The sequence below is a fragment of the Pseudophryne corroboree genome, chromosome 12 (assembly GCF_028390025.1).
Source record: "Pseudophryne corroboree isolate aPseCor3 chromosome 12, aPseCor3.hap2, whole genome shotgun sequence".
NCBI classification, from domain to species: Eukaryota; Metazoa; Chordata; class Amphibia; order Anura; family Myobatrachidae; genus Pseudophryne; species Pseudophryne corroboree.
The window spans coordinates 156,869,275-156,893,477 of record NC_086455.1 but is presented as its reverse complement, the minus strand read 5'-3'; the positions used below and the strand labels follow the sequence as shown (position 1 = coordinate 156,893,477).

At 46.3% G+C, this 24,203-nt stretch overlaps 1 protein-coding gene across 1 annotated transcript in view; it reads right to left on the bottom strand.

The window, feature by feature from the left end:
* Positions 1–23,986, bottom strand: part of NRXN3 (neurexin 3) — a 376,989-nt gene extending 353,003 nt beyond the window's left edge. The window contains exon 1 of the mRNA XM_063946596.1: positions 23,905–23,986. The gene's annotated coding sequence lies outside the window, so the exon portion shown is untranslated. The remainder of the gene's footprint in view (positions 1–23,904) is intronic.
* Between the last annotated feature and the right edge of the window lie 217 nt (positions 23,987–24,203).

Sequence of the window (24,203 nt, the reverse complement as noted above, 5' to 3'; positions counted from 1 at the left end):
ATCCATCTCCAGTCTCTCACATGGTATACCCATCTCTAGTCTCTCTCTCACATGGTGTACCCATCTCTAGTCTCTCTCTCACATGGTGCATCCATCTCCAGTCTCTCACAGGGTGTACCCATCTCCAGTCTCTTTCTCACATGGTATACCCATCTCCAGTCTCTCTCTCACATGGTGTACCCATCTCTAGTCTCTCTCTCACATGGTGCATCCATCTCCAGTCTCACTCTCACATGGTGTACCCATCTCTAGTCTCTCTCTCACATGGTGTACCCATCTCTAGTCTCTCACATGGTGTACCCATCTCCAGTCTCTCTCTCACATGGTGTACCCATCTCTAGTCTCTCTCTCACATGGTGTACCCATCTCTAGTCTCTCTCTCACATGGTGTACCCATCTCTAGTCTTTCTCCCACATGGTGTACCCATCTCCTGTCTCTCTCACATGGTATACCCATCTCCAGTCTCTCTCTCACATGGTGTACCCATCTCTAGTCTCTCTCTCACATGGTGTACCCATCTCTAGTCTCTCACATGGTGTACCCATCTCCAGTCTCTCTCTCACATGGTGTACCCATCTCTAGTTTCTCTCTCACATGGTGTACCCATCTCTAGTCTTTCTCTCACATGGTGTACCCATCTCCTGTCTCTCTCACATGGTATACCCATCTCCAGTCTCTCTCTCACATGGTGTACCCATCTCTAGTCTCTCTCTCACATGGTATACCCATCTCCTGTCTCTCTCACATGGTATACCCATCTCTAGTCTCTCTCTCACATGGTGTACCCATCTCTAGTCTCTCTCTCACATGGTATACCCATCTCTAGTCTCTCTCTCACAGGGTGTACCCATCTCTAGTCTCTCACATGGTGTACCCATCTCCTGTCTCTCTCTCACATGGTATACCCATCTCCTGTCTCTCTCTCACATGGTATACCCATCTCCTGTCTCTCTCTCACATGGTATACCCATCTCCAGTCTCTCTCTCACATGGTGTACCCATCTCCTGTCTCTCTCTCACATGGTATACCCATCTCCTGTCTCTCTCTCACATGGTATACCCATCTCCTGTCTCTCTCTCACATGGTGTACCCATCTCTAGTCTCTCTCTCACATGGTATACCCCTCTCTAGTCTCTCTCTCACATGGTATACCCATCTCTAGTCTCTTTCTCACATGGTGTACCCCTCTCTAGTCTCTCTCTCACATGGTGTACCCATCTCTAGTCTCTCTCTCACATGGTATACCCATCTCCTGTCTCTCTCTCACATGGTATACCCATCTCCAGTCTCTCTCTCACATGGTGTACCCATCTCTAGTCTCTCTCTCACATGGTATACCCCTCTCTAGTCTCTCTCTCACATGGTATACCCATCTCTAGTCTCTTTCTCACATGGTGTACCCCTCTCCACTCTCTTTCTCACAAGGTGTACCACCTCCAGTCTCTCTCTCACAAGGTGTACCATGTCCAGTCTCTCTCTCACAAGGTGTACCATGTCCAGTCTCTCTCTCACAAGGTGTACCATGTCCACTCTCTCTCTCACAGGGTGTACCCATTTCCACTCTCTCTCTCTCTCACAAGGTGTACCATCTTCAGTCTCTCTCTCACAAGGTGTACCATCTTCAGTCTCTCTCTCTCTCTCACAAGGTGTACCCATCTCCAATCAATCTCGCTCTCACAAGGTGTACCATCTTCAGTCTCTCTCTCACAAGGTGTACCATCTCCAGTCTCTATCTCTCACATGGTATACCCATCTCCAGTCTCTATTTCACATGGTATACCCATCTCTAGTCTCTCTCTCACATGGTGCATCCATCTCCAGTCTCTCACATGGTATACCCCTCTCTCTCACATGATGTATCCATCTCCAGTCTCTCTCTCTCACGCTGTACCTATCTCCAGTCTCTCTCTCACATGGTATACCCATCTCCAGTCTCTTTCTCACATGGTATACCCATCTCTAGTCTCTTTCTCACATGGTGTACCCCTCTCCACTCTCTTTCTCACAAGGTGTACCACCTCCAGTCTCTCTCTCACATGGTGTACCATCTTCAGTCTCTCTCTCACAAGGTGTACCATGTCCAGTCTCTCTCTCACAAGGTGTACCATGTCCAGTCTCTCTATCACAAGGTGTACCATGTCCAGTCTCTCTCTCACAAGGTGTACCATATCCAGTCTCTCTCTCACATGGTGTACCCATCTCCACTCTCTCTCTCTCACAAGGTGTACCATCTTCAGTCTCTCTCTCTCTCACAAGGTGTACCCATCTCCAATCAATCTCTCACATGGTGTACCCATCTCCACTCACTCTCGCTCTCACAAGGTGTACCATCTTCAGTCTCTCTCTCACAAGGTGTACCATCTCCAGTCTCTATCTCTTACATGGTATACCCATCTCCAGTCTCTCTCAGAAGGTGTACCCATCTCCTGTCTCTTTCTCACAAGGTGTACCATCTCTTGTCTCTCTCTCTCACAAGGTGTACCCATCTCCAGTCTCTCTCTCACAAGGTGTACCCATCTCCAGTGTCTCTCTCACATGCTGTGCCCATCTCCTGTCTCTCACTCACGCTGTACCCATCTCCAGTCTCTCACTCACGCTGTACCCATCTCCAGTCTCTCACTCACGCTGTACCCATCTCGTCTCTCACTCACGCTGTACCCATCTCCAGTCTCTCTCTGACATGGTGTACCCATCTCCACTCTCTCTCTTTCATAAGGTGTACCATCTCCAGTCTCTCTCACAAGGTGTACCATAACCAGTCTCTCTCTCACAGGGTGTACCTATCTCCAGTGTCTCTCTCACAAGGGGAACCATCTCCAGTCTCTCTCTCATAAGGTGTACAATCTCCAGTCTCTTTCTCACAAGGTGTACCATGTCCAGTCTTTCTCTCACACTGTACCCATCTCCAGTGTCTCTATCACATGGTATACCCATCTCTAGTCTCTCTATCACATGGTGCATCCATCTCCAGTCTCTCTCACAAGGTGTACCTATCTTCAGTCTCTTTCTCACATGCTGTGCCCATCTCCAGCCTCTCTCTTATACTGTACCCATCTCGTGTCTCTCTCACATGGTGTACCCATCTCCACTCTCTCTCTCTCACAAGGTGTACCATCTTCAGTCTCTCTCTCTCACAAGGTGTACCCATCTCCAATCAATCTCTCACATGGTGTACCCATCTCCACTCAGTCTCTCTCTCACAAGGTGTACCATCTCCAGTCTCTATCTCTTACATGGTATACCCATCTCCAGTCTCTCTCAGAAGGTGTACCCATCTCCTGTCTCTTTCTCACAAGGTGTACCATCTCCTGTCTCTCACTCACAAGGTGTACCCATCTCCAGTCTCTCTCTCACAAGGTGTACCCATCTCCAGTGTCTCTCTCACATGCTGTGCCCATCTCCTGTCTCTCACTCACGCTGTACCCATCTCCAGTCTCTCTCTGACATGGTATACCCATCTCCAGTCTCTCTCTCACAGGGTGTACCCATCTCCACTCTCTCTCTCACAGGGTGTACCCATCTCCACTCTCTCTCTCACAGGGTGTACCCATCTCCACTCTCTCTCTCACAGGGTGTACCCATCTCCACTCTCTCTCTCACAGGGTGTACCCATCTCCACTCTCTCTCTCACAGGGTGTACCCATCTCCACTCTCTCTCTCACAGGGTGTACCCATCTCCACTCTCTCTCTCACAGGGTGTACCCATCTCCACTCTCTCTCTCACAGGGTGTACCCATCTCCACTCTCTCTCTCACAGGGTGTACCCATCTCCACTCTCTCTCTCACAGGGTGTACCCATCTCCACTCTCTCTCTCACAGGGTGTACCCATCTCCACTCTCTCTCTCACAGGGTGTACCCATCTCCACTCTCTCTCTCACAGGGTGTACCCATCTCCACTCTCTCTCTCACAGGGTGTACCCATCTCCACTCTCTCTCTCACAGGGTGTACCCATCTCCACTCTCTCTCTCACAAGGTGTACCCATCTCCACTCTCTCTCACAGGGTGTACCCATCTCCACTCTCTCACAGGGTATACCCATCTCCACTCTCTCTCTCTCACAGGGTGTACCCATCTCCACTCTCTCTCTCTCACAGGGTGTACCCATCTCCACTCTCTCTCACAGGGTGTACCCATCTCCACTCTCTCTCTCTCACAGGGTGTACCCATCTACACTCTCTCTCACAGGGTGTACCCATCTCCACTCTCTCTCTCACAGGGTGTACCATCTTCAGTATCTCTCTCACAAGGTGTACCATGTCCAGTCTCTCTCTTACATGGTGTACCATCTTCAGTCTCTCTCTCACAAGGTGTACTATGTCCAGTCTCTCTCTCACAAGGTGTACCATGTCCAGTCTCTCTCTCACAAGGTGTACCATGTCCAGTCTCTCTCTCACAAGGTGTACTGTGTCCACTCTCTCTCTCACAAGGTGTACCATCTCCAGTCTCTCTCACAAGGTGTACCATATCCAGTCTCTCTCTCATAAGGTGTACCTATCTCCAGTGTCTCTCTCACAAGGGGAACCATCTCCAGTCTCTCTCTCATAAGGTGTACAATCTCCAGTCTCTTTCTCACAAGGTGTACCATGTCCAGTCTTTCTCTCACACTGTACCCATCTCCAGTGTCTCTATCACATGGTATACCCATCTCTAGTCTCTCTATCACACGGTGCATCCATCTCCAGTCTCTCTCTAAAAAGGTGTACCATATCCAGTCTCTCTCACATGGTGTACCCATCTCCACTCTCTCTCTCTCACAAGGTGTACCATCTTCAGTCTCTCTCTCTCTCACAAGGTGTACCCATCTCCAATCAATCTCTCACATGGTGTACCCATCTCCACTCACTCTCGCTCTCACAAGGTGTACCATCTTCAGTCTCTCTCTCACAAGGTGTACCATCTCCAGTCTCTATCTCTTACATGGTATACCCATCTCCAGTCTCTCTCAGAAGGTGTACCCATCTCCTGTCTCTTTCTCACAAGGTGTACCATCTCTTGTCTCTCTCTCACAAGGTGTACCCATCTCCAGTCTCTCTCTCACAAGGTGTACCCATCTCCAGTGTCTCTCTCACATGCTGTGCCCATCTCCTGTCTCTCACTCACGCTGTACCCATCTCCAGTCTCTCTCTGACATGGTGTACCCATCTCCAGTCTCTCTCACAGGGTGTACCCATCTCCACTCTCTCTCTCACAGGGTGTACCCATCTCCAGTCTCTCTCACAGGGTGTACCCATCTCCACTCTCTCTCTCACAGGGTGTACCCATCTCCACTCTCTCTCTCACAGGGTGTACCCATCTCCACTCTCTCTCTCACAGGGTGTACCCATCTCCACTCTCTCTCTCACAGGGTGTACCCATCTCCACTCTCTCTCTCACAGGGTGTACCCATCTCCACTCTCTCTCTCACAGGGTGTACCCATCTCCACTCTCTCTCTCACAGGGTGTACCCATCTCCACTCTCTCTCTCACAGGGTGTACCCATCTCCACTCTCTCTCACAGGGTGTACCCATCTCCACTCTCTCTCTCACAGGGTGTACCCATCTCCACTCTCTCTCTCATAGGGTGTACCCATCCCCACTCTCTCTCTCACAGGGTGTACCCATCTCCGCTCTCTCTCTCACAGGGTGTACCCATCCCCACTCTCTCTCTCTCACAGGGTGTACCCATCTCCACTCTCTCTCTCACAGGGTGTACCCATCTCCACTCTCTCTCTCACAGGGTGTACCCATCCCCACTCTCTCTCTCACAAGGTGTACCCATCCCCACTCTCTCTCTCAAAGGGTGTACCCATCTCCACTCTCTCTCACAGGGTGTATCCATCTCCACTCTCTCTCTCACAGGTTGTACCCATCTCCACTCTCTCTCTCACAGGAATTAGTCTGCCTCTATTCACATGAGCGAAGCATGTTCATATTCTAAGTATTTATATATAGATCATATCAATCAAACAAACAGGTGAAAGGAGCTCTCCCGTAACCTCACAGCCCAATCATGAAAGCTGTCCGAGAGGTCTCTGACAGCTCCAGCTCTACAAAATCGGGGAAATAGGGAGGGCTGACAAATGCAAAAATATTACAACACTCTATTTACGGACATTATTAGGTTATACCTACAATTCTCCAGGTCTGAACGCAAACGAAATGTCTCATAACACGATAGTGATGCAACATGCAAAGAACAGAGGGGGTAATTCAGACCCGATTGCTGCTGTGCGTTTTCGCACAGCGGGCGATCAGGTCCAAACTGCGTATGTGTATGCACCGCAATGCGCAGGTGCATGGCACGGGTACAAAGCGGATCGCCGCTCAGCGATGGGTTTGTGCGAGGGATCCGTTCGCACGGGCGGTCGCAAAGAGATTGACAGGAAGAGGGCGTTTGTGGGTGTCAACTGACCGTTTTCAGGGAGTGTCTGGAAAAACGGAGGCGTGTCCATGCGTTTGCAGAGAGGCTTCCTGACGTCAATTCCGGTCCCGGACAGGCTGATGTGATCGCAGCGGCTGAGCAAGTCCTGGGCTGCACAGAGACTGTTGTACAGCTCTGCTACACACGCGATCGCACACTTGTACAGCTAAAATACAGTCCTCCTGTAGGCGGTGACTATCTGATTGCAGCAGTGCAAAATCCCTTGCTAGTGATCAGGTCTGAATTACCACCAGAGCTCTGACCTGCACCCACAGAGACAGAGTCATAACACAGAGGGCAAGAGAGGCGGGGGGGTTATACAGAGTGTTAGGAGGATTTAAAAAATAAGTAGTAATACGAGCTTAGTAGTTCAAATATTTGGGTTTTATACACAGTGCAAGTTGTATATAGGGAGGTTTAAAAATGAGTGCTGAGGAGGTATTCTGCAAAGAGCAGGGCACATATGGGAAGGTACTACATAGAATGCAGGGAGGTATTATACAGAGGGCAGTGCACATACAGGACGGTATTATCCAGAGAGGAAGGTGCTATACAGAGTGAATGTCAAATAAAGGACAGAATTATACAGAGTGCAGGGAGACCACAGAGCTGTGTTATACATGGTGCAGGGCAGATACAGGGGGCCTAATTCAGAGTTGATCGCAGCAGCAAATTTGTTAGCAGTTGGGCAAAACCATGTGCACTGCAGGTGGGGCAGATGTAACATGTGCAGAGAGAGTTAGATTTGAGTGTGGTGTGTTCAAACTGAAATCTAAACTGCAGTGTAAAAATAAAGAAGTCAGTATTTAACCTGCACGGAAACAAAATAACCCACCCAAATCTAACGCTCTCTGCACATGTTACATCTGCCACACCTGCAGTGCACATGGGCCCTCATTCCGAGTTGGTCGCTCGCAAGCGGATTTTAGCAGATTTGCTCATGTTAAGCCGCCGCCTACTGGGAGTGAATCTTAGCATCTTAAAATTGCGAACGAAGTAATCGCAATATTGCGATTACACACCTCGTAGCAGTTTCTGAGTAACTTCAACCTTACTCGGCATCTGCGATCATTTCACTGCTTGTCGTTCCTGGTTTGACGTCACAAACACACCCAGCGTTCGCCCAGACACTCCTCCGTTTCTCCGGCCACTCCTGCGTTTTTTCCGGAAACGGTAGCGTTTTTTCCCACACGCCCATAAAACGGCCTGTTTCCGCCCAGTAACACCCATTTCCTGTCAATCACATTACGATCGCCAGAACGATGAAAAAGCCGTGAGTAAAATTCCTAACTACATAGCAAATTTACTTGGCGCAGTCGCAGTGCGGACATTGCGCATGCGCATTAAGGGGAAAATCGCTGCGATGCGAAGATTTTTACCGAGCGAACAACTCGGAATGAGGGCCATGGTTTTGCCCAACTGCTAACAAATTTGCTGCTGCGATCAGGTCTGAATTACCCCCATGGTCTGATTCATGTTTGTAAGCAAAACATAAAAAAACAAGTAACTTTGTGTCTGGAACAATCCATGCTGCAATGCAAGAGAAGCAAATATACATTTATATTTTTTTCTGTGCTGGGTAAATACTGGCTGCTTTTGCATGTAGCCTACAAATGTTACACAGCTTTATTATCACACTGCAATTTCGATTTCAGCTTGAACACACCCCACCCAAATCTAACTCTCTCTGCACGTGTTACATCAGCCCAACCTGCAGTGCACATGGTTTTCCCTAGTTGCTTTTTTTTTTTTTGCTCTACTTACAAACATGAATCAGGCGCACAGGATGGTGTTAAATAAAATGCAGGGTAAACACAAGAACGGTGTTATACAAAGTACAGGGTGGTGTTATACAGAGTGCGGGTTGAACACAGGACAGAGTTATACAGAGTACAGGTTGGATACAGGACAGTGTTATACAGAATGGAGAAGAAGAGCTAACAGGAGTTGCTATACAGAGTGCAGGGCAGCTAGAGGGAGATGTAATACAGGGTGCAGGGTGTATATAGGATGGTGTTATACGGAGTGCAGGCCAGATACAGGATGGTGTTACACAGAGTGCAGGGTGGCTAGAAGATGCTATACAGGGTGCAGGGTGGTGTTATACAGTGTGCAAGGCAAATAAAGGATGATGCTACATAGAGTACAGGTCAGATGCAGGATGGTGTTATCCAGAGTGCAGGGCTACTAGAGGGACATGTTATACAGGGGGTCATTCCGAGTTGTTCGCTCGGTAAAAATCTTCGCATCGCAGCGATTTTCCGCTTAATGCGCATGCGCAATGTCCGCACTGCGACTGCGCCAAGTAAATTTGCTATGCACTTCGGAATTTTACTCACGGCATTTTCATCGTTCTGGCGATCGTAATGTGATTAACAGGAAATGGGTGTTACTGGGCGGAAACAGGCCGTTTTATGGGCGTGTGGGAAAAAACGCTACCGTTTCCGGAAAAAACGCAGGAGTGGCCGGAGAAACGGGGGAGTGTCTGGGCGAACGCTGGGTGTGTTTGTGACGTCAAACCAGGAACGACAAGCACTGAACTGATCGCAGATGCCGAGTAAGGTTGAAGTTACTCAGAAACTGCTACGAGGTGTGTAATCGCAATATTGTGAATACATCGTTCGCAATTTTAAGATGCTAAGATTCACTCCCAGTAGGCGGCGGCTTAGCATGAGCAAATCTGCTAAAATCCGCTTGCGAGCGAACAACTCGGAATGACCCCCACAGAGTGCAGAGTGGCTAGAGGGAGGTTCTTTAAAGAGGGCAGCTAGCGGGATGTATTATACAGAGTGCAGGACATATACAAGATGGTGTTATACAGAGTGCAAGTCAACTAGAGGCAGATGTTATACAGAGTGCAGGATATATACAGGGTGGTGTTTTATACAGTGCAGGCTCAGGATGGTGTTATACAGAGTACAAGGCAGATACAGGATGGTGTTATACAGAGTGTAAAGCAGCTAGAGGCAGATGTTATACAGGGCCGAAACTAGGATTTTCGTCACCCGGGGCAAGGCAGTAATTTGGCGCCCTCCCCCCAAAAAAACAAAGCACAAAACAAACAAAAAAAACCCATCAGACTAAAATTATCAGATTATCAAAAATTTGGAAAAAAGGGGATACTACTGGACAATATTCCCCTATGTGCCTCAAATGCCCTATGTGTTACATGCTCCACAAGCGTGTTCAACTATTTGCTCCTTTGTGTGTCCCCATACATTGCACTATATCATAACACCTCATCATTGCACTACATTCCTCTATCCACTGCACTACATCACTATAACACATCACTACACGCCCCCCCTATGCACTGTAATCCATACCATATATGCTACACTACATCACTATACTACATCTCCTACACGCTGAACTACATCACTACATGCCCATAAGAACTGCACTACATACCCTATACACTGCACTACATACCCTATATGCTACACTACATCACTACACTACATGCCCCTATACACTGCACTACATACCCTATATGCTACACTACATCACTACACTACATCCCCTTATATGCTACACCACATCAGTGCACTACATGCCCCTATATACTGCAATACATTACAACACTACATAACCTATATGGTACACTACATCACTGTACTACACCCCCCTATAAGCTACACCAAATCTCCCCATCTGGGAGGCAAAGCAGAGGTTGATACTGCTAACTGGGAGCACAGTGCACTTCTACAGCTTGTATGGTGCACCGCACACTAGTCGCAGCACTGCATGGCAAAGAAGAGCGTTTAAGACAGAAGCCGACATAGGAAAGATCCCAGGTACTGGATCTCACCTGCACAGCATCGGAGCCAGCTGCGGGCAAACTGGTGGGTCAGATACATTGCCCTGGGAGCTGTCTGCTGTCTCACTGGAGCAGCACAGCACTGCCAGTAAAAAAAAAAATCCTGCTCCTCTGTAACTCCTTGGCGCCCCCTCGAATCCTGCACCCGGGGCGCATGCCCCCTCAGCCCCCCCCTAGTTACGGCCCTGTGTTATACAGAGTGCAGGACATACTCGTATACAATACGGTGTTATACAGTGTGCAGGTTAGTACAGGAAGGTGTTATTCAGAGTACAGGGCGGATACAGGTTATAGAGAGTGGAGGGCAGCTAGAGGGAGGGGTTATATGGAGTGTAGGACCAATTTAAATAAGTACTACACCAACTGCAGTTCATATAAAAAGAGGTTTTATACATAGTGCAAGTCGTATATAGGGAGCTACAACCATGAGTACTGAACGTATACAAGCAAGTATTATACAAGTTGCAGGGCACATGTAGGAATGGTACTACACAAAGGGAGAGTTGATCGCAGCAGCAAATTTGTTAGCAAATGGGCAAAACCATGTGCACTGCAGGGGAGGGGGAAGGAGCAGATGTAACATGTGCAGAGAGAGTTAGATTTGGGTGGGGTGTGTTCAAACTGAAATCTAAATTGCAGTGTAAAAATAAAGCAGCCAGTATTTACCCTGCACAGAAACAAAATAACCCACACAAATCTAACTCTCTCTGCACATGTTACATCTGCCCCACCTGCAGTGCACATGGTTTTGCCCAACTGATAACAAATTTGCTGCTGCGATCAACTCTGAATTACCCTCAAAGTACAGAGCAAATATATGGAGGTATTATACAGAGTACAGGGGCAAATGCAGGATTTCTAGAGGGGAAGGGGGGGGGGGGGGTATCTAAATGCAATTCACAGTCTCTCGCTCTGTGGAACATTGCAGCTAGTGCAGGAGACTGGGTGGTGGTAAAAGAACACAGTAACAACCCCCGGATATATATGTATACATTCATCTTTTTATGTCATATAAACAACATAAGTGGTCAAGAAAAGGTTCAATATCTTATAGCATATATATTAAATACACAAACATTACAGAACCAGAAGGAGAAAGAACTGCGCTTGCACGCATTCTCCCTCCCCATGGAAAGGCTCCTGTCTCTTCTTCCTGGCAGCTACCCTCTGGTCCAGCGCACTACAGTATATGAGGTCTCAGATCCACACACAGCAAACTTGGTAGAAGAAGCTGCTACCACTGGGCACGTGCAGCAGCTCCGCTCTGTCCCTTACACTGCATTATGTGGCGGCAGCTCTAGTAATCATATTAGGGACCTTATTCAGCTTCAGTTGCAGTTTTGCTAATTTAGCAAGGCCGCCCAGCAAGCTAATGGCCGCAGTGATGCGATCGCAATGCAACTGCATCGCAGACACAGCAAAGTAAGGGTAGCCTCCCGCCTGCGCAGCTTGGCACGTGACCTCCCCGAAAACGACCCGGATCTGCCCCCGTTTTTGCCGCCACGACCCCACTATGCCATGTCGCCACCCCTGACCACCCCGCGAATGCCTCTGCAAGTCAATATGGCAGAGGCGTTCATATCAATGCGATAGCATAACCCAGCCAGGGCATGCACAGAAAAGGCCCTGCATGTGCGCTCTGGCATTAGCGTCTCATGCTGAATGAGACCCTATATACTATTGTGGTCGTAATTTGTGCCGCTGGACAAGAGGAGGGGGTTTCTGGGCAACCAGAACCCCCCTGCGGTGCAGATACAGGATGGTGCTGTACAGAGTGCAGGCGAGCTTGACAAAATTGCTATACAGAGTGCTGGGTGTGTTATACAGAGTACAGGGATGTCTTATACGGTACAGGACAGTGATATGCAGAGGATAGAACAGTGCTCACATAGAGAGCAGGGAGGACACAGGACGGTGTTATACAGAGTGCAGGGTGTGTATACAGAGAACAGGGATGTCTTATACTGAACAGGACAGTGATATGCAGAGGATAGAACAGTGCTCACATAGAGAGCAGGGAGAACACAGGACGGTGTTATACAGAGAGCAGGGAGGACACAGGACGGTGTTATACAGAGAGCAGGGAGGACACAGGACGGTGTTATACAGAGTGCAGGGTGTGTTATACAGAGTACAGGGATGTCTTATACTGAATAGGACAGTGATATGCAGAGGATAAAACAGTGCTCACATAGAGAGCAGGGAGAACACAGGACGGTGTTATACAGAGAGCAGGGAGGACACAGGACGGTGTTATACAGAGAGCAGGGAGGACACAGGACGGTGTTATACAGAGTGCAGGGTGTGTTATACAGAGTACAGGGATGTCTTATACTGAATAGGACAGTGATATGCAGAGGATAAAACAGTGCTACACAGAGAGCAGGGAGAACACAGGACGGTGTTATACAGAGAGCAGGGAGGACACAGGACGGTGTTATACAGAGAGCAGGGAGGACACAGGACGGTGTTCTACAGAGAGCAGGGAGGACACAGGACGGTGTTCTACAGAGAGCAGGGAGGACACAGGACGGTGTTCTACAGAGAGCAGGGAGGACACAGGACGGTGTTCTACAGAGAGCAGGGAGGACACAGGACGGTGTTCTACAGAGAGCAGGGAGGACACAGGACGGTGTTATACGGAGAGCAGGGAGGACACAGGACGGTGTTCTACAGAGTGCAGAGAGGACACAGGACGGTGTTATACAGAGTGCAGAGAGGACACAGGACGGTGTTATACAGAGTGCAGGAAGGACACAGGACGGTGTTATACAGAGTGCAGAGAGAACACAGAACAGTGTTATACAGAGTGCAGAGAGGACACAGGACAGTGTTATACAGAGTGCAGGGAGGACACAGGACGGTGTTCTACAGAGTGCAGAGAGGACACAGGACGGTGTTATACAGAGTGCAGGGAGGACACAGGACAGTGTTATACAGAGTGCAGAGAGGACACAGGACAGTGTTATACAGAGAGCAGGGAGGACACAGGACAGTGTTATACAGAGTGCAGAGAGGACACAGGACAGTGTTCTACAGAGTGCAGGGAGGACACAGGACGGTGTTCTACAGAGAGCAGGGAGGACACAGGACGGTGTTATACAGAGAGCAGAGAGGACACAGGACGGTGTTCTACAGAGTGCAGAGAGGACACAGGACGGTATTATACAGAGTGCAGGGAGGACACAGGACGGTGTTATACAGAGTCACAGTGAGGACACAGGACAGTGTTATACAGAGTGCAGAGAGGACACAGGACAGTGTTATACAGAGTGCAGAGAGGACACAGGACAGTGTTATACAGAGTGCAGAGAGGACACAGGACAGTGTTATACAGAGAGCAGGGAGGACACAGGACAGTGTTCTACAGAGAGCAGGGAGGACACAGGACAGTGTTATACAGAGGGCAGGGAGGACACAGGACGGTGATATACAGAGTGCAGGGAGGACACAGGACAGTGTTATACAGAGGGCAGGGAGGACACAGGACGGTGTTATACAGAGTGCAGGGAAGACACAGGACAGTGTTATACAGAGTGCAGAGAGGACACAGGACAGTGTTATACAGAGAGCAGGGAGGACACAGGACAGTGTTATACAGAGAGCAGGGAGGACACAGGACAGTGTTATACAGAGAGCAGGGAGGACACAGGACAGTGTTATACAGAGAGCAGGGAGGACACAGGACAGTGTTCTACAGAGAGCAGGGAGGACACAGGACGGTGTTCTACAGAGAGCAGGGAGGACACAGTACGGTGTTATACAGAGTGCAGAGAGGACACAGGACGGTGTTCTACAGAGTAAAAGAGGACACAGGACGGTGTTATACAGAGAGCAGGGAGGACACAGGATGGTATTATACAGAGAGCAGGGAGGACACAGGACGGTGTTATACAGAGAGCAGGGAGGACACAGGACGGTGTTATACAGAGAGCAGAGAGGACACAGGACAGTGTTATACAGAGTGCAGGGTGGATACAGGACGGTGTTATACAGAGTGCAGGGAGGACACAGGACGGTGTTATACAGAGAGCAGGGAGGACACAGGACGGTGTTATACGGAGTGCAGAGAGGACACAGGACGGTGTTATACAGAGGGCAGGGAGGACACAGGACGGTGTTATACAGAGTGCAGGGAAGACACAGGAGTGTTATACAGAGTGCAGGGAGGACACAGGACAGTGTTATACAGAGAGCAGGGAGGACACAGGACAGTGTTATACAGAGAGCAGGGAGGACACAGGACAGTGTTATACAGAGAGCAGGGAGGACACAGGACGGTGTTATACAGAGTGCAGAGAGGATACAGGACAGTGTTATACAGAGAGCAGGGAGGACACAGGACAGTGTTCTACAGAGAGCAGGGAGGACACAGGACAGTGTTCTACAGAGAGCACGGAGGACACAGGACGGTGTTATACGGAGTGCAGGGAGGACACAGGACGGTGTTCTACAGAGAGCAGGGAGGACACAGGACGGTGTTCTACAGAGAGCAGGGAGGACACAGGACGGTGTTCTACAGAGAGCAGGGAGGACACAGGACGGTGTTCTACAGAGAGCAGGGAGGACACAGGACGGTGTTATACAGAGTGCAGGGAGGACACAGGACGGTGTTATACAGAGAGCAGGGAGGACACATGACGGTGTTCTACAGAGAGCAGGGAGGACACAGGACGGTGTTATACGGAGTGCAGGGAGGACACAGGACGGTGTTCTACAGAGGGCAGGGAGGACACAGGACGGTGTTCTACAGAGAGCAGGGAGGACACAGGACAGTGTTATACAGAGAGCAGGGAGGACACAGTACGGTGTTATACGGAGTGCAGAGAGGACACCGGACTATGTTCTACAGAGTAAAAGAGGACACAGGATCGTATTATACAGAGAGCAGGGAGGACACAGGACAGTGTTATACAGAGAGCAGGGAGGACACAGGACGGTGTTATACAGAGTGCAGGGAGGACACAGGGCGGTGTTATACAGAGAGCAGGGAGGACACAGGATGGTATTATACAGAGAGCAGGGAGGACACAGGGCGGTGTTATACAGAGTGTTGGGGCAAATACAGGAAGGTATCATACATAGTGCAGGGTGCCATTATACAGAGTAACACTGAAACTAGTAATACAGGATAAAAAGAGGAACTAGAAGGGTTGTTAGTGGCAGCGTTGCTGTGATTTCAGCATAGGAGAAATTCCATACTTCTAGGACAAATTACATGTGTAGGGCTGTTACAGGGAGGAAATAGAATGTACAATATATAATAAGACATTTCTACGGTCCATGAGGCACCTTGTCTGACATTAGGGTGCCATCTTTCCATCATTACACTATGGACAATGAAGGCTGCAGCAATCAGCACACCGCATTATACCACTGAAGGTACAGTGCATCCGAAAAGTATTCACAGCGCTTCACTTTTACCACGTTTTGTTATGTTACAGCCGTATTCCAAAATGGAATAAATTACTTTTTCCCCTCAAGCTTCTACACACAATACCCCATAATGACAACATGAAAAAAAGTTGTTGTTTTTTTAGATTTCTGCAAATTTACTAAAAATAAAAAACCTAAGAAATCACATGTACATAAGTATTCACAGCCTATGCCGTAAGCTCAAAATTGAGCTCAGGTACATCCTGTGTCCACTGATCATCCTTGAGATGTTCCTACAGCTCAACTGGAATCCACCTGTGGTAAATTCAGTTGATTGGACATGATTTGGAAAGGCACACACCTGTCTATATTAGGTCCCACACTTGACAGTGCATGTCTGAGCACAAACAAAGCATGAAGTCAAAGGAATTGTCTGTAGCCCACCGAGACAGGATTGTCTCAAGGCACAAATCTGGGGAAGGGTACAGTAAAATATCTGCTGCTTTGAAGGTTGCAAAGAGCACAGTGCATAAATGGAAGAAGTTCGAAACCAGAGCGATCGAGGGAGAAGAACCATAGTCAGGGAGGTGACCAAGAACCCGATTGTCGCTCTGTAAGAACTACAGCATTCCTCTGTGGAGAGAGGAGAACCTTCCAGAAGGACAACCATCTCTGCAGCAATCCACCAATCAGGCCTGTATGGTAGAGTGGCCAGACGGAAGCCACTCCTCAGTAAAAAGCACATGGCAGCCCGTCTGAAGTTTGCCAAAATGCACCTGAAGTACTCTCAGACCATGAGAAACAAAATTCTCTGGTCTGATGAGACAAAGATTGAACTCTTTGGCGTGAATGCCAGGCGTCATGTTTGGAGGAAACCATCACCAGGCCAATACCATCAGTGAAGCATGGTGGTGGTGGCATCATGCTGTGGGGATGTTTTTCAGCAGCTAGAACTGGGAGACTAGTCAGGATAGAGGGAAAGATGAATGCAACAATCTACAGAGACATCCTGGATGAAAACCTGCTCCAGAGCGCTCTTGACCTCAGACTGGGGCGACGATTCATCTTTCAGCAGGACAACGGCCCTAAGCACACAGCCAAGATATCAAAGGAGTGTCTTCAAGACAACTCTGTGAATGTCCTTGGGTGGCCCAGCCAGAGCCCAGACTTGAATCCGATTGAACATCTCTGGAGAGATCTGAAAATGGCTGTGCACCGACGCTTCCCATCCAACCTGATGGAGCTTGAGAGGTGCTGCAAAGAGGAATGGGAACAACTGCCCAAAGATAGGTGTGTCAAGCTTGTGGCGTCATATTCAAAAAGACTTGAGGCTGTAACTGCTGCCAAAGGTGCATCAACAAAGTATTGAGCAAAGGCTGTGAATACTTATGTACATGTGAGTTCTTAGTTTTTTTTATTTTTAATAACATTTTAAAAGTCTCAAAAAAAACTTTTTTTCACGTTGTCATTATGGGGTTTTGTGTGTAGAATTTTGAGAACAAAAATGAATTTATTCCATTTTGGAATAAGGCTGTAACATAACAAAATGTGGAAAAAGTGAATACTTTCCGGATGCACTGTATATACACATAAGCATATCTATGACATCAAGATGCTCAAACTATTCTGACAACTGAATATATTTAGTCGCCACAACCACATCTGTAGTCTGTCTGAGCAACTTTAGGGGGACATGTACTAAGTGGTGATAAAAGTGGTGAAGTGAGTCAGTGGAGAAGTTGCCCATGGCAACCAATCAGCTGCTCTGTATACTTTTACAGTATGCAAATTATAAACTTTACGTCAATACTGATTGGTTGCCAGGACAGCTTCTGCACTGGCTCACTTCTCTACTATTATAACTGCTTAGTACATGCCCCCTTGATGTTGTCTGGAAAGATATAAACTTGTCCAATGTTTCTAATTTCGTTTGGCGCCTATGGGACAAACCTGGCGTAGGGGTTAGAGGTTAGAGCCCAGAACAGTTCAAGCATCTGAAAATAGATACACTGGATATGTAAAATTGGCTGAAATAATAAATGCATAGCATAAATAAAATATATATTGGGATGACTCGAATAGGAGTGGTTACATTGGATATACAGAATGTATACATAGATGGATAGACTGGGAGTGGTCCTATGTAATATATACATCGCATATATAGAATATATACAGGGATGGATGGACTGGGAGTGGTCCTATGTAATATATACATCACATATATAGAATATATACAGGGATGGATAGACTGGGAGAGGTCCTATGTAATATATACATCGCATACATAGAATATATACAGGGATGGATGGACTGGGAGAGGTCCTATGTAATATATACTTCGCATGTATAGAATATATACAGGGTTGGACAGACTAGGAGTGGTCTACCTTTCATACACTGCATATAAAAAGGTATACAATGAAGGATAGGATGGGAGTGGTCCTATTTAATATATACATTGGATATGGGATACAGAGATACAAATCTACAAATTGTTATATATATATATATATATATATATATATATATATATATATATACACACATATGCGCAGCATATATAGAGATATATTATATCCCTCCCTGTATTTATTCTATATTTCTATATATGTCATGTATATAGAATGTAAGGATGGGAGTTATAGATACTCAGGATATAGATATAGTCTATACATTGGATATACCCTGTATAGGAAGTAAACAATGAGGGATAGGCTGAGAGTGGTACTATGTAACAAACATTGCATATATAGAATACATACGGGGAGGGATAGGCTGGGAGTGGCACTATGTAACAAACATTGCATATATAGAATGCATACAGACTGGGATAGGCGGGAAGTGGTACTATGTAACAAACATTGCATATATAGAATACATACGGGGAGGGATAGGCTGGGAGTGGTACTATGTAACAAACATTACATATATAGAATACATACAAGGAGGGATAGGCTGGGAGTGGTACTATGTATCAAACACTGCATATATAGAATACATACAAGGAGGGATAGGCTGGGAGTGGTACTATGTATCAAACACTGCATATATAGAATGCATACAAGGAGGGATAGGCTGGGAGTGGTACTATGTAACAAACATTGCATATATAGAACACATACAAGGAGGGATATGCTGGGAGTGGTACTATGTAACAAACATTGCATATATAGAACGCATAGAAGGAGGGATATGCTGGGAGTGGTACTATGTAACAAACATTGCATATATAGAACGCATACAAGGAGGGATAGGCTGGGAGTGGTACTATGTAACAAACATTGCATATGTAGAACGCATACAAGGAGGGATAGGCTGGGAGTGGTACTATGTAACAAACATTGCATATATAGAACACATACAAGGAGGGATAGGCTGGAAGTGGTACTATGTAACAAACATTGCATATATAGAACACATACAAGGAGGGATAGGCTGGAAGTGGTACTATGTAACAAACATGCATATATAGAATACATACAAGGAGGGATAGGCTGGGAGTGGTACTATGTAACAAACATTGCATATATAGAATACATACAATGAGGGATAGGCTGGGAGTGGTACTATGTAAAAAACATTGCATATATAGAACACATACAAGGAGGAATAGGCTGGAAGTGGTACTATGTAACACACATTGCATATATAGAATACATACAAGGAGGGATAGGCTAGGAGTGGTACTATGTAACAAACATTGCATATATAGAACACATACAAGGAGGGATAGGCTGGGAGTGGTACTATGTAACAAACATTGCATATATAGAACGCATACAAGGAGGGATAGGCTGGGAGTGGTACTATGTAACAAACATTGCATATATAGAACACATACAAGGAGGGATAGGCTGGAAGTGGTACTATGTAACAAACATTGCATATATAGAACAGATACAAGGAGGGATAGGCTGGAAGTGGTACTATGTAACAAACATGCATATATAGAATACATACAAGGAGGGATAGACTGGGAGTGGTACTATGTAACAAACATTGCATATATAGAATACATACAATGAGGGATAGGCTGGGAGTGGTACTATGTAAAAAACATTGCATATAAAGAACACATACAAGGAGGAATAGGCTGGAAGTGGTACTATGTAACAAACATTGCATATATAGAATACATACAAGGAGGGATAGGCTGGGAGTGGTACTATGTAACAAACATTGCATATATAGAATACATACAAGGAGGGATAGGCTGGGAGTGGTACTATGTAACAAACATTGCATATATAGAATACATACAGGGAGGGATAGCCTGGGAGTGGTACTATGTAACAAACATTACATATATAGAATACATACAATGAGGGATAGGCTGGGAGTGGTACTATGTAACAAACATTACATATATAGAATACATACAAGGAGGGATAGGCTGGGAGTGGTACTATGTAACAAACATATTGTATATATAGAATGAACAGTATATGGGAGTGGTCCACTGAAAACATTGATTATAATTTTATATTCAAAAAATACTTTGGACAGTAGACAATATAAAGACATAGAGGATATTATAAATGGCTCTTACATATGGTATTATTTGTATTACTAATCCCCAATAAATAAATAGGTTGGATATTATCCCCCATACGGCCCCATCTGACAGACTACGCTGACTGGCACAGACAATCAGAATTTCAAATAGGCAGAATTCCCCTTCACAAATCATTCATCGTGCAGTTAATCAGGATGTGATTGCTTCCATAGCAAGACGCACACAATGCATACAAGTACCTAAACTGGCAAGAGGCAGGAAGGTGCCTCCATGATAGCATACCCCAATAATTCAGAGTTCTAGTAAAGACCTTGATATTCCAGGGCATTTGCTACAAATGCCACAACCAACTAGGGCACCAGAACCCGTCCATACTACCCGTACTCTCCCCCACCTCGTATTGCAAACCCCATTACGCGTTTGATTGTCAAGTGTCTGATGTGAAGAGACGGTAATCACTGACGGTAATCACTAAGTCCCCTATCTGCCCAAAACCCCATGCAAAGCAAAAAGCATGGGAGGCAGGTTACTATAAAGACAAACACACACACAAAAATCTCTACACCCTAAAAACATAAAATAAAATGGTGGCATCCGTAAAATGTGAGCTCAGGAAATATACTCCCAGGAGACAGAGTTAAATCTTAAGCAGAAAAAAAAATAAAAAAAAAAAAAAAAAATATATATATATATATATATATATATATATATATATATATATATATATATATATATATATATAATAAAAACTTGAAAAAATAAAACAAATGATAATAGACCATATACAATAGAACGTCATTGAGGCCACTGAAAAATTCCTTAAAACAAATAAAAATGCATGTTTACAAGGGCTAAGCAAAGCCGTGACTACCCTGCAGCGGTGAAGGGGTTAACGACAGAACCCTTCATATCATTTTAAAGAAAGAAAAAAAAAACAGTGAAGCGATGAGGTAAGGGGGCGGTGTCCAAACACGCGTTCAGTATGACATTTCTCTGCGCTACTGCGCAAGCTTTCAGTGCATTTAAATGTATAGTTCCCCGCAAGCGTCTCCCCACCCCAGACAAACAGGAGAATGCCCCTAAGACAGGAATCCAAGTACACCCCAATACCCCCCTCTGCCGTAATTATGGGGGCTACAGAGGGAGGTGTTGGGGAAAAAGGTCACGGACCAAAAAGGTTTGTAGGGGTGGCTTTGGCACCGCTCGAAAGCCTCCCCCACATTACTAGCCACCCATCCTCCAGTTTCTGAAAGAAGAGTCATCTCTCCTTCGTAGCCAACATTTCATGGATGGTTACCCGTAATCATTATCACTCCAAATCATCCCTACCCCTGAGCCTATTTCATGTTACAGCAGGGTTCTCTATTACGGTCCCCACAAACATGACAACCCCCACTTTCCCGGAGATTGCGACATAGAAAAAGGAGCAATAAGGCTGTCAAAAAAAAAAAAAAAATGGCGTTGGTCTCCAATTTTATCCCCATCTCCTCCTTTCTCTCCCCCCCCCCCCCTTCGCATTTATTCTCCTCCCCCCATCCTCAGCCCCCCCTTCCCCACCATTCGATGATCCACTTTGGCAAAACATAGAACGCTGTACATTGCACCAGGCGAGGGCGAAGGGTGGAGGGGGCCAGAACGTCGCTCACGAGTGGGGGAACGTGCGTCTATGTGCATCCCTGCAACACAAACTCACAACTATCACATCTGCACGGTAGAGACAGAACGTCAGAGAGCTACACAGGGCTGATCTGCGCATTTGGGGAGGGGGGGGGGGGGTTCGTGTATGAAGAAACTGGCAAAAAAAATGCCACAAAAAAAAAAAAAAAAGATTCGTAGACAAACAGGCGGAAAATAAAAGGACTAAAATTGCTTTGCTAATCCATCCTAGTAGATGTGTATGTGTAATTGTGGAGCGGCTGATATCTCAGTTTTGCAGCTGTGGGTCTAATCGCACTGCTATTAAAGCCCCCACCTCTTCCCCCTGCTACACACTCTCCCGTCCACTTTCACATTGATGGGGGGGAACATAATGCGTCTTATGGATAATGAAACTAAATAGGCAGCCCGTCCTGGCAATCAGCAGAATAATTGCACCTTTTTACAATCCAACTCTCTCCGACTTCCCCCAAAGAGCTTCAAATATGACATGATAAACAAGTCAGTGTGTTCAGACAGGTTACACGGAATCATGCAGCCAATACAAATATTCCCCAACTCCGACATAAACCCTGGTGTCCTCTCTCTGCCCCTTGGCGGGCAAAACCAAAACCTTCAGACACCCATCATAGAGATTTATTCCAATATCCTCGCAGATGTTACAGGGAAAAGCATTTATAAATCTATTAGACAGATCCACCTAAACTTTTAAGGATAAAAAAACAGATCTACTACATAAACGGACATAGTCAACCGTATACATGAAAAGGTACAAAATAAACAGGTGACATAACAGCATTAACGGAGAACACAGGTCTATGTGACAGAATGGCATCCCCCCAGACTCAACGGTGGAAATTTATAATTCTACAATTGTGGTTTTCGTCAGCAAATGCCAACAAATAACTAGACAAAAATAAAGCAAATTGAATTTTCAGCAACGGAGAGGAAAATGGAGGTGTCTTTAATTTCACGCTAGGCTCCCTTGCAGTCGGTCCACCCCTAATTCCACCCCCGTCGTCTCCCTGTTTATAAAATTAATTGTTTCTATATTTTTTCCAGTAGAAACAAATTATAACATTTTGCCAAAAATTATTTGGTTTCAATCACACATCAAACGATACAAAAATAAATATAAATGGTTGGAAAAAATAAAATATTTTTCCAGCAAATGTCTCCATATTGCAGAACAGCTCCAATTCCAATCAGACAGAGGAAAGGTTCGTGGCTTTAGTCGATGTTTTTTCTCTTTTACATAAAACGAAAAAAGCTAATAAAAACATGTATTGGAAAGTCACAATTTGTCTTTTGTCGTTGAAATTCACAATAAAATTCAATTGAACACAATTCTAGTAAAAGAATTGAAAACAAATATCTAATAAAAATAATGTGCTTTACCAAATTACAACCGTCTCCGTGCAATGGATTCTAATAATAAAATTTAAAAAATAATGCAAAAGCTGTAAAAATGTTAAATTGCTTGGTGAATCGGTGCGTTTGTGGCCTCCAGGAGTGATGGAAAGGAGGTGGGGACATCGCAATATCAGTCACCTACAGAACGCATCAAAGTCACTACACTTACTTCCATATGACATCACTGGCTGATTGCTGGAATAAAAGCCGCGCGGCCCAGTCCAACGCACCACCAGGAATAACACACGGTGTGTCCTGTACATTTACAGGGTGACCCACACTCACTTTCCACAACAGAATGTAACATTTATTGTATTGCAATAAATAGAATCGCTCTTTCCACCTTAGGTATGGGTCAGTGTCATGATGTCCAAACACTTCCCCAGCACATAAGTCTGTGATTATATGGCTTTATACAGCTATGTGATAATCACCAATAATCATATTACAGATATCTATCATAAATAGATATATATAGCTATATACACACATAAACAGGCACATATTGCAGAGTACACAGCAATGTAATGATCAGACACACACAGACTAGGTGGGTGCTGCCTATGTACACGGGACACACTCTGTAAGTGTCCCCCCTGCACACACATAGTTAGAGTATCAGGCAGCCCCCCTGGCACACATGACCTCAGCACACACACACACACATGTGCGGACAGGTGAGTGCTGCTGCTGCGCCCTGTGCCCCCCGTGCTGACCTGTGGTCGCCGCTGGCTCAGGGTCCTATGCGCGGAGCAGTTCCAACCTCACACTGTCACCGCCGCTCCGGCATCCACACGCTCCGGCACGGACACGCCCCCGACACACCCAGGGCCACGCCTACACCACCGCCCTTTAAAGAGGCACGAGCGTTGTTAGACTAGACGTCCGCTCGTGTGCACTGTTACCGCCGCTCACCTCTAGCACATCAATGTCATGTATCGCACACCTGGCTGTATCACACCAGTGCCGTGTATCACACACTTGTATCACACCAGTCAGTGCCGTGTATCACACA